Source organism: Sminthopsis crassicaudata, chromosome 3 (assembly GCF_048593235.1).
Source record: "Sminthopsis crassicaudata isolate SCR6 chromosome 3, ASM4859323v1, whole genome shotgun sequence".
Classification (NCBI taxonomy): Eukaryota; Metazoa; Chordata; class Mammalia; order Dasyuromorphia; family Dasyuridae; genus Sminthopsis; species Sminthopsis crassicaudata.
The window spans coordinates 586,337,296-586,349,650 of record NC_133619.1 but is presented as its reverse complement, the minus strand read 5'-3'; the positions used below and the strand labels follow the sequence as shown (position 1 = coordinate 586,349,650).

Here is a 12,355-nt window from a genome sequence, read left to right as displayed (position 1 = left end):
TTCTGGATGTTATGTTTAAAAATATGCACATACACAATTAGGTAAAAGACCAAATTTAATTTAACAAATTTTATTTAAAAGGTTCTGACTATAACTGTCAGAGTTCCTTGATATAAAGGTGGTGAATTAAGTTTGGAGGATGACAGACTTTTCTTAGCTTTTCTAAATACATGTGACCCCAGAATATCATATGAAGATCTGAAATAGGTATTTTCCAGTTTTTTTGCATCCCTTCTTCCCTTGTCATCCTCACTCTCATAGCCATTACATTTTGCTGATAGTTGCTCAGAATTGCATTATTTGAAGGAGATTCTATCTGTGTCAAAGAAATTCCTTCCTAGTGACTATTACCCTTCTAAACAGTGTCTGCTGAGGTTTTTCATAGCTAAATGAAGAGCTTTCTCTTCGCTACTCCATTTAATGGTTATCTTGATGTAATCAGACTTCTCACTTCCATATTCACTGTATTTAAGTCTTAAGATTAAATTTTAAGGGTAAAAAGAATCAAAGAACATTGTATAGTCTGTGACAAGTTATGGTGTCTCTGAGCTAAGACTTAGTTTCAAACCCTTCAACAGACATATGGGCAAGTCACTTTGTCTCTATGATCTTTATTTTCTTTCTTTGTGTGACATGTGGTCCACAAGTCTGTTTTGAGGACACAAGTCCTAAGTGTCACAGTATCAACCATTCTCTTAGTTCTTTGCTAGAATTCAGGTGGCCAGCCTCTTAGTTTTGACCCATTGTGGATAATCCCAGGATTTTATTTAAGTTGAGTTTAAGTCTGTAGGTTTGTGTTTTTACAAATCCAAATCCTTAGTTTGTTGGTCTCTTATATTGTTGAATCATTTTTCATTTTTTTCCAATACTTTGTGATCCAATGTGGGATTGTCTTGGTAAAGATACTGGAGTGGTTTGAGAAAAATGAGGCAAAAAGAATGAATGTTAAAAACTATCTGTGCATCTATTTTGAAAATAAAAAGGTATTTAAAAAAAAGAAAACTGAGGCAAAATGTTAAATGACTTGCTCAGGGTCACCCAGTGAAGAAAGTGTCTAAAGCTAGATTTAAACTTGCTTTTACTCTTTTCAAATGTATTTATTTTTATTTTTTATAAAGCTTTTTATTTGTATTTATTTATTTATTTTTAGCTGAGGCAGTTTGGGTTAAGTGACTTGCCTGAGGTCCTTCTGACTTCAGAGATGGTACTCTATCCTAAAGCTTTTTATTTTCAAAACACATGCCTAGATAGTTTTCAATATTCACTGTTGCAAAACCTTGTGTTCCAATTTTTTTTCCTCCATTCCCCTTACCCTCTCCCCTAGATGGCAAGTAATCCAATATATGTTAAACATTTTCAATTCTACTATGCCCAAAAAGTTATCAAACTGTGCATACCCTTTGATCCAGCAGTGCTACTACTGGGCTTATATCCCAAAGAAATACTAAAGAGGGGAAAGGGACCTGTATGTGCCAAAATGTTTGTGGCAGAACTTTTTATAGTGGCTAGAAACTAGAAAATGAATGGATGTCCATCAATTGGAGAACGGTTGGATAAATTATGGTATATGAAGGTTATGGAATATTATTGCTCTGTAAGAAATAACCAGCAGGAGGAATACAGAGAGGCTTGGAGAGACTTAAATCAACTGTTGCTGAGTGAAATGAGCAGAACCAGAAGATCACTATACACTTCAACAACAATACTGTATGAGGATGTATTCTGATGGAAGTGGATATCTTCAACATAAAGAAGATCCAACTCACTTCCAGTTGATCAGTGATGGCAGAAACAGCTACACCCAGAGAAGGAACACTAGGAAGTGAATGTAAAATATTAGCACTACTGTCTATCTACCCAGGTTACTTATACCTTCGGAATCCAATACTTAACATGCAACAAGAAAATTGGATTTACACACATATATTGTATCTAGGTTATACTGTAACACTTGTAAAATGTATGGGATTGCCTGCCATCGGGGGGAGGGCGTAGAGGGAGGGAGGGGAAAATTTGGAAAAATGAATACAAGGGATAATGTTATAAAAAAAATTACTCATGCATATATACTGTCAAAATTTTTTTATAATTATAAAATTAATTAAAAAAAAGAAAAAAATTTTCAATTCTTATATACATATTTCTGAACTTGCCTTTCTTTCTGATTTGTCTTTCTAATTCCTGGCCTGATAGTCTATTCACTCTGCCACTCTAAGAAGTATTCACATATCCCTAGTTCTATGCTTTATCAATTACTTCTCCAAAGAGCATTAATTATAAAGCATTTAATTGCATTAGATAAAAGGTAATCAAAGTAGAAATATTACTTGCATGTTCTATACATTTCATTCAATTTCTGGACCTAGTCTATCACAAAGACAAAAATCTTTTTTAGACTGTAGTGTATGCCTCAGATACTTATTAGTTGTGTGACCTGGGGCAAATCACTTAATCCTTTTTGCCTCAGTTTCCTCATCTGTAAACTGAGCTTGAAAAGAAAATGGCAAAATACACCACCAGTATCTTTGTTAAGAAAAACCCATATGTGGTCATGAAGAATCAGATATGACTCAAACAACTGAATGACAACAACCTGCTGTCTCCAGTCTCAGGTACATTTACTTATGTCATGCTCAGGATCATGTAGCAAATTTTTTACCTTTTAAATTCACTTATTGTATAATATCATGTATTTTAACTGTCTCTATTAGTCTCTTATCTTTTTACTAGACATAACTCCTGAAAGGCAGGGAGCAAATTGCATTTAAACTTAGCATCTCCCACAGTGCCCAGAGAATACTGTGAACAGGGTAAAACATATTTGTTGCTGCTAATATCAACAGTAAACCCTTCTTTTGTATGGAGACTATTTTCTATGACATTGTCAAATACCTTAGGGAAACATGTATCTCCCTGTTTATTACCTCACTTGATTTCAAAATTCAGTAGCTTCGTGAATAATATTATCCTTGTAGTTACATCTTTATATAGGCTGGTATCATTTTTACTTGTGTATGGGGAACACATTTTCTGGAAAGAGCCTTCAAGTCTTCATTTCATCACACTGAATCAAATGCTATCTTAAATTGAATAAACAATAAATAAATTGGGATCTTACATAATCTATATCACAGTAAGTGGTGGTAGGGTGTGTCAGAGTGTGGGTAGAAATACTTTTGTTCTGGAAAGGAATTTAGATGCTAATAAAATCACATTTTTAATAATGACAACAGGAGTTAGTCATTAACATTTATTAAGCATTTACTTTAAGCCACGAACTGGCATAGTGCTACACATTTATATAATGACTCACAATTTGTAGTGTTCTGATTTAATTATAATTTCATAAATTAAATATTGTAGTTGTCATCCCTTATTTTACAAAAGAGTAAACCAAGGCTAAGAAACTTGCTTAAGGTCACATTGTTAATAAGGGTGACAGAATTTGAAATTTTATTTTCCCAACTCTAAGCCAAGCAGAGGATTCTAACTTTTTTTTTTTTTTTTTTTTACTACTGAGCTGCTTTGGTATCTATATTCTATTGGGTTTCCTGCCTGAATGTAAGTCTGACCATTGGGTAGTTTGCCTATAGCTGTATTGTGCAACCACAGACTATTAATCTCTTTTCCTTGTCAGCTTTCAACCTAGCCTCTCTCTGTAAAATATAGCCCTGGTCATGAATAAGATACATAGATATTTTAAACTTCATCCTTCTTTATAAATAGCCTTAAAGGAAAGACTTGATTTATACACATTTTGTCTCTGAAATAGAAATGAATTTTGCATGGAAGGGGGACTATTTTTTTTTTTTTTTTTTTTTTAATGGCTTAAAAAAAACAAACACTTTAGAGGGCAGATGGTGGAGAAAAGGAAGTAACTTGCCTGAGCTCTTCCCCAAAGCTCTCCAAACGCCTTTAAATAAGTCCAAGAAATAATTACTGGAATTGCAGAACCCCAAAAAGGATGCGTTGAAATAATTTTACAGCCAAAGACAACTTGGAAGGTTGACAGAAAAGATCCAGCCCAGGCAGGATCACATCAGACTGGTCCCCAGCAAATTATGAGCAGACTTGGAGAGTCACTGAAAAGCAGTAGAACATTGGCTTACAGAACTCTCAGCCCACAGAGAGCTAGAGGGCCAAACATCTGATCAGAAGGAGATGACATAGGTTTCTTTGCTAGTACCAAGGGTAGGGTTGTTGCTGTGATCATACTTGTATCCAGATTATAGTCCAGGGTGGCAGTAGCACCTTGTAGCAGAACTTATAATTGCAGTGGAATGGGACCCTTGTCATGGTTCCAGGGCAACAAAGAGAGCTTGTGGTCATTCACAGACCAGACAGAGCCCAGGCCAGGAAAGTAGAAAACATACATCTCCTTAGATCATAATACTTTGCAAGAACTGAAAACTTACAGGTCTCTAGAAGGATCTTTGAAAATAGCTGCCAAAACCCTTGAGGCTTAGGACAATATGCCCTATACCCTGGAAACAGAATCCATTTTAGCAAAGAGTTAAAAGTCAAGAAACAGACTGGAAAAACATGCAAACAACAGAAAAACTTCTGTTACTGTAGTGACAAGAAAGAACAAAGCACAAACTCAGAAGATAAAAATGTCAAAGTTCCTGCATCCAAAGCTTCATATGTGTATGTGCTTGCATATGTGTGTATAAATATACAACACATGCACACACATATTCATATATGTATGGGTGTGGATGTATATATATATATATATATATATATATATATATATATATATATATATATATATATATGAATTTGTCTCAGGCCATGAAGAATTCAAAAATAATTTTGCAAATCAAATAATAGTAGATGAAAACTTGGGAAGAGAATTGAGAGTGATGTAAGAAAATCATGAAAAAAAAAAGTTAACAACTTGGTAAAGAGAACACCAAAAAATACTGAAGAAAATAACCTTACAAAAATGCCAGTGAAGAGAATAATGCCTTCTAAAACAGAACTGGTCAAATGAAAAAATAGACAAAAATTCATTGGAAAAAAAAAACCTTAAAATAGAATTGCCAAATGGAAAAGGAGGTACAAAAGCTCCCTGGAGAAAACAATTCCTTAAAAATTAGAATCAAGCAAATGGAGGCTAATGACTTTATGAGAAATCAAGAAGCTATAAAACAAAACCAAAAGAATGAAAAAATAGGAGGCAATGTGAAATATCTTATTGGAAAAGTGAGTGACCTGGAAAATACATCTAGGGGAGACAATTTAAAAATTATTGCATTACCTGAAAGCCATGATCAAAAAAAGATCTGCCTAGACATCATCTCTCAAGAAATTATCAAGGAAAACTGCTTTGAGTTTTAGAGGTAAAAGATAAAATAGAAATCAAATGATCACTGATAATTTCTTGAAAGAGATCTCAAAATGAAAACTTCCAGGAATAGAATAATCAAATTCAGAGCTACCAGGCCAAGGAAAAAAATACGGCAATCATTCAGAAAGAAAGAAACAATTCAACTATGGTGGAACTATAGTCAAGATAACAAGATTTAGCAGTTACTACATTAGAGGATAGGAGGATTTGGGATGTGATATTCTGGAGGACAAAGGAACTAGGATTGCAACCTAGAATTACACACTAGCAAAACTGAATATAATTCTTCAGAAGAAAAATTTATATTCAATAAAAGAGAAGACATTCAGGCATTCCTGATGAAAAGAGCTGAATAGAAAATTTGATTTTCAAATACAAGACCCAAACAGAGCAGGAAAGGAAAATTTAAAGTGACTTAATAAGGTTAAAATATTTACATTCCTCTTGTGGTAAGATGATATTTGTAACTCATAAGAACTTTCTCATTATTGGGGCAATTAGAAGGAATATATGTAGACAGAGGATACAGGTATTAAATATGAAGGGATAATATCTATAAAAATAAATTTAATGAGTGAGAGGAATATGCTGGAAAAAAGGGAAAGGGAGAAATAGAAGGGGGTAAATTATCTCACATAAAAGAGGCAAGAAAAAGCTTTTCTGGTGGAGGGGAAGATAGTGGAAAAGTGCAGGGGAGTGAGTAAATTATACTAAGGGAATCTCAAAAGGAAAATGACATACATTCTCACTTGGGTATAGAAATATATTCTGTCTTAGAAGAAAATAGGAGAGAAAGATAATAAAAGAAAGTGAGGGTATGCTAGAAGGGATGAAAGAATGGGGGAGTGATAGTCATCAAAATACTTTTTAGAAGGGCCAGGATGAAAGGAGAGAAAGAATAAGATAAATGGAAAGAGAGGGCAGGAAATAGAATAGCAAAAAATACAGTTAATAGTACTAAATGTGAATTTTTTTTAATTGAGTCAAATTTATAAAAAAAATAAGAGCTATTCCCCCAATTAATAAATGATTAAAAGATATAGTTTTCAGATGAAGTGTTCAAAGTTATTTATAGCCATGTGAGAAAAAAGTACTCTTAACTCACTGTCCATTGGAGAAATGTAGATTAAATTCTGAGGTACTAGCTCATATCCGTTATCTAATTAGCTAATAGGGCACAAACGGATAATGACAAATGTTGTGGAGGATGTGGAAAAATTGGGACATTAATGCACTATTGGTGTAGTTCTGAAATTATTCAAACATTCCATAGAACTATTTGGAACTATGCCCAAAGGACTATAAAACCATGCATTTCCCTTGACCTAGTAATAGCACCACTAGATCTATATCCAAAAAGATATTAAAAAGGAAAACAGAAAAGGACCTATATATACAACAATATTTATAGCAACTCTCTTCTGGTGGCAATAATTGGAAATTGAGGGGATATGCATCAATTGGGGAATGACTAAACAAAGTATAGGATATGATTAGTGAAGACACTCTAAAAGGACTAAGGTGAAAAAATGCTATCCATCCCCAGAGAAAGAACTGATGGTGTCTAAATACAGATTGAAGCATATATATTAAAGCATAAAAAACTTTACTTTTCTTGAGTTTTTTTTGGGGGGTCTATGTTTTCTTTTACATGATTTATATGGAAATATGTTGTGCATTATTATATATGCATAACCTATGTCCAATTACTTGCCTCTTCAATGTGGGGGGGATTAGGAAAGGAGGATGAGAGAGAATTTAGAACTTGAAAATTCTAAAAAACATTCCCAAAGTGTTAAAATTGTTTTTACATGTAATTGGAGAAAAATAAAATATTAAATTAAAAATTAAAACTCTTTAATGATGAAAGATAAACTTTTTTAGCTGGGATATGGCTCAGTACAGTAATTGGTTTCTGTAATCTCTCTGTGTAGCAATATAAGTTACACATCAAAGTTTAGGATGTGTCAGCATTACCATTATAGTCACAACTCCTTTTCTCAGGGTATGTGGTCTTTTAGTAAATATCATTTTAGGGTTCTCACTGAGTGGCTATTTCAAAGCTTCTTAAAACTCTCAAGCTTTTTATAATACCCTCTATCTCTTCCTTTTCTTATCAGAAGACTTTGCTTCCTTCTTTACTCAGAAAGGAGGTCATGTATCTGAGCTCTCAGCTAGCCAGCTTTGAGTTCTCTTTTCCATGATTCAAAACCCCTGTGTCAGTCCTTCCCCATATTCTCTTTGCTTATTCTATGGTTAGTTTTTGGTGATGGGATGGCCATTCTTGTAAGGCCAGTCACAATAATTATGCCCTGATTCATCCCTCCCACTTCTGCCTCTTTCTGAAGTTTCCCACTTTGATACTCTCTCCAAAATTCAGTATCTCCTTCTCTATATAGAGAAGACCCTAAGTATAGCAAAATTTTTCATTTTTAAAATTTTGAGTTCCACATTTTCCTCCTTCACTCTTTGAGTAGGCACATGATTATAATATTGATTATACTAATGAAACCATCTCTATGGAAATGGAAAATATTTCTATATTAGCTGTGTTGCAAAAGAAAACACAAAAATCAAGAAAAATAATGAAAACATAAAAGTGTGCTTCAATCTACACTTAGAGTTCAGCAGTTATCTTGGGTGCTTTGGAATTGAATTAATCATTGTCTTTATCAGAATAGCTAAGTCTTTCACAGTTCATCACATTACAACATTGCTGCTAAATTGTGATGTGGTTCTTTTCCCTTTATTCTGCATGAGTTGATATGATTCCCCAGGTTTTTCTGAAACCATCATGCTTGTCATTTCTTACAACACAATAGTATTTCATCACAAATACTGTAGTTCTCTCATTTTCTAATTAAGGTACATCCCTTCAATTTTCAATTTTTTATTCAGTACAAAAAGCTATAAATAGTTTGCATAAATAGGTCCTTTTCCCTTTTCTTTGATCTTTTTGAGAAATAGACATGGCAATAGTATTGTTCTATCAAAGAATATGCACAGTTTTATAAGCTTTTGGTAGTAATGAGCTTACATTCTAGTGGAGGAAGACAATACACAAAAGAGAATTGAAAAGCAGAGGAGTGGATTTGGAGAGGGAGAGATGGAGGTACCTGCTTGGAATTATCTTGGCAAAGGCAAGAAAATAGGTCTTTACCCAAGATAGAAGTTCTGGGAAGAATTCAGCAATGGGAGAAGGGACCAGCAAAAGCAGAGTGAGGAGGCAACTAAGGCGTGTGGTATAGTGGATAATTTTCTTTCTTCACAGTCTCATCAATTTTTATGGGTTCAATTATTACCTTTAATGATTCTTTCATATCTACATACCTGACCTTATTTTCTATCCTGAGTTCTTGTCCATCACCACTTATTTATTGGACATCTATACTTGGATATCTCATAACTATCTGAAACAAAAATACATGCAAAATATTACTCATGATTTTTCACTACCTTTTCCAAATTTCATTACTTCTATTAAGGGTATCATAATCTTCATGTAACTTGTTTTCACAACCAGAGAATTGTTTTTTTTCCTTTGCCATTATCTCGTCCTTCCCCAACATCTGATCTTTTATCAAATCCTGTCAATTCTTCCTTCATAGCATTCCCTGCATCCATTGCATCTCAACCCACTCTCACCATTTTCCATTCCCATGGATGAATGAAGAATTTATTAAATTCTTATTACATCCAAAGCTCTATATTAAGTACCAGGAATACTTGTAAAATGTAAAAATGGAAACAGTTCCTGTTCTCTAGGAACTAAGATACTAATAATGGAGATAGCATATTTAGAAGATTTTAGAAAGAATTTAGATATGCAACCAATGGTCCATAGGGTACAGCAACAGAGTAGATGATAAAGCATCTTTAATGTCATACAATGAGAAAAATTTCTGTTTCTGCTATTGAACTTTTTGACAATGCCAAGAACTTTGGTAGTGAGAATCTACTTTTGGGGGGTTCCAATAGATATGGCAGCTCAGAAGGCAAGTATCAGTAGAAGTAGTTGCCAGGTTGCAGCTTCACAGAAGTTGTTTTTACCATAAGGTAGTTGTGGGAGCAGAACTTGAAGCAGTATTAGTGGCTTGGAAGGCATTGCTATTTCCAGTGCCCTTGAGCTTAGTGTACTAGGATATATCTGGATCAGAGAAGAAGTGGTAGTCAAGGTAATGGCAGTGGTCAGTTCTTCTGGAAAATGCTACTTCTCTCTCCCTCAGGATTCCCTGCTGCTTTACCAAGACTGGTTTGCTTTTTTTTAAACTAATAATTGGAAGATATTTGATAGCTATGATCCTAATACTTTGATTTGCATTATTGCAGTAATTTACTAGTCTTTCTCCTCTTCAATTCATTATCAGACCATCATTCAATCAGTAAACATTTTTAAAGCACTTCTTTATGTTCTAGGTACTACATTAAGGGCTGGGGATACAAAGAAAGATAAAAGACAGTTCTTGTTACAAGGAGGTCACATTCTGATAGAGACAATATGCAAGCAGCTAGTACATAAAAGCTATTTACAGGATATCAATAAATGGAAGATTTAAGAGAGATTGAGAAAGTTTCCTCAATGACCAAAAAAATCAAAATAAACTTTGTTTATATATGTTACCATGTCACTTCCAGGTTAGAGAATCTTTAGTGGTTCCCTATTGCTTTGAGGATAAAGTACAAATTGATCATCCTGGGATTTAAAGTCCTAGGAGGGACTGATAACAGCAGATAATGGACTCAGTATCCAAAAAGATACTGATAAGCAAGAGTATTAAACTAAATCTAATAAGATTAAATTCAGTAGAAATAAATACAATCTTTTGAATTCATGCCACATGAGGCTCAGTTGAAGGAACACAAATGAAGGAATATTAAACCAGAAGACAAAACCTTTGAGGGATATGATAATTGTGTTCAAGAATCTGAAAGATTGTTATATCAAAAACAATTTAGGACTGTCTTGTATGGCTTCCGAGGACAGAAGGAGAGCAGAACCAGGAGCAAAGGGCAGAAGTTCTGAATTTCAAAAATTTAGATTTGTTTTTAGGAGGGACTTACTAAAAATTTGAAAAAAGTATCACAAAAGTAGATCAGTCTGGCAAATGGGAATCAAGATTGCCATGATCATAAAACGAGGGATGTAGAGAGACCATCTAGTCTAATCCCTCCACTTCTGCTTAATTCTGATTGCTAGGAAATTTATCCTTTTGTCAGTCTTAAATTTGCCTCTGCTGCTTTCAATCATGGATAAGAACCAGAATAATTGTGAGGGAATAATCTTAGAATCAGTAAGGAGATCTTGATAAAGTTCATAAGCTCCTTACACTAACCATATGCAGGAAATATGCCAAAAGAATGCCAGCTATTTTCCCATTTGGTAAAATTACAGAAGCAGCGAGTTTAAGAGTTGGAAGGGACTTTAGTATCAATCCACACCTTTCATCCTATTATATCTGATAAGTGTCCATATAATCTCTGCTTGATGATTTCTAGTGAGAAAGAACCCACCTCTTAAGATGGAAAGAGAACTAGTTCTAGAGCCAGAGGTCACAGGTTCAAATCCTGCCTCTGAGGTATCCCACTTAGGAAATTTTGGGAAAGTCAGATTTCTTAGGTTGCTCATCTGTAAATGTATTTGTAAAGAGTTGTCCTTATACTATGACTAATTACTTTATAATATGCTGTAATTTTGTATTAGTTTGCTTTTACTTCTTATTCCCATATATATGCTTATTTGCTTTCTGTCATCCTATGCGGCATTGTATGTTTAACTTTTATATATATATATACATACATACAGATGTATGTATATATATATATATATAATTAATATACCATACAACGCCTCTTTTCTATCAGATTTTTAAAGTATAGACCTTAAGATAATTTTACATAAAATTTTTAAAAGGATCTATATTTCCATTGTTATATTTAGTTCTGAGTTCCATTCCATAATATAATACCTATGTGGTAGTTTCAAGTTCACTTTACTTATTACTCATGTTATATGGATCATTTCATTAGAAATATTAGGCCATTAATATTATACTTTAGTCACAAATATCCTTTCCTTAGGTAAATTCTCCTTTGAGAGTTTGTTGATGTAGAGAACATAACATATTGAAGAAGACAGCTTACTAGAGCTGAAAGAATTAGTTACCAAAAAAAAAAAAAAAGACAGGTTGGTTATTGGTTAGCAGGCTGGGGATTTGATGAAAATAGCTCCAGCAAATTAATAGACACTCACAAAATCAGGAAAATGATAAGATCAGATCTGTGCTCTCGTATATTAAGTAGCTATTAATGTGGATGATAAATTATAATTTAGAATATAAGTTTCTGAAGGGCAGGGACTTTTTGTTACTGGGTTACTTTAAAAAAAAAAAAGCCATCAATTAACACTTATACATAAGTGTTATATTCAATAAATACTGAATTGAATTTACTTATAAAGGAAATCTGTCTGAGTACTGGAGACCTGTTAGGATTTGTTGGTAAGAAACAGTGTTGTCTTAGATCATACCAGTATTAAGATTGAGAGGAAGGGATGAATTTGAGACATATAGCAAAAGAAGAATTAGACTATCTCATACTTCCTTTTGAGAGAGAGAGACAGAGACATACATACACAGAGACAGAGACAGACAGACAGAGACAACTAGATATCTTCCTCTCTAGTTTAGAAGCGATATTAAAGCACGAAAATAAGGTAGACAGATGCTAGTGAAGGAAGTAGACAGATGGGGATTAGGGTGCTTACAGTGATGGTCCAGTGGTAGAAGTGTATTTCCAGATCCATGTATCTTTATCACTATATTCTTATGCTTTTGGTTTTAGTGTCTTAATTTTTATGATCTATATTACTTAGGAAAGGGTCACAGAAGTAGTTCCCAAATCTCTTTCCCTAGCTATCCTTGAAGACAAACCTCCTGCTTCAATGAGAGTGAGGTTTAGTTATCCATGCCAGCATCATGAATTACTCAGTAGAGTGTATTATAT

The 12,355-nt window shown here is 33.8% G+C and overlaps 1 protein-coding gene across 1 annotated transcript in view; it reads left to right on the top strand.

Moving 5' to 3' along the window:
- The window catches only part of CSMD2 (CUB and Sushi multiple domains 2), a 988,708-nt gene that overhangs the window by 554,204 nt on the left and 422,149 nt on the right, over positions 1–12,355 (top strand).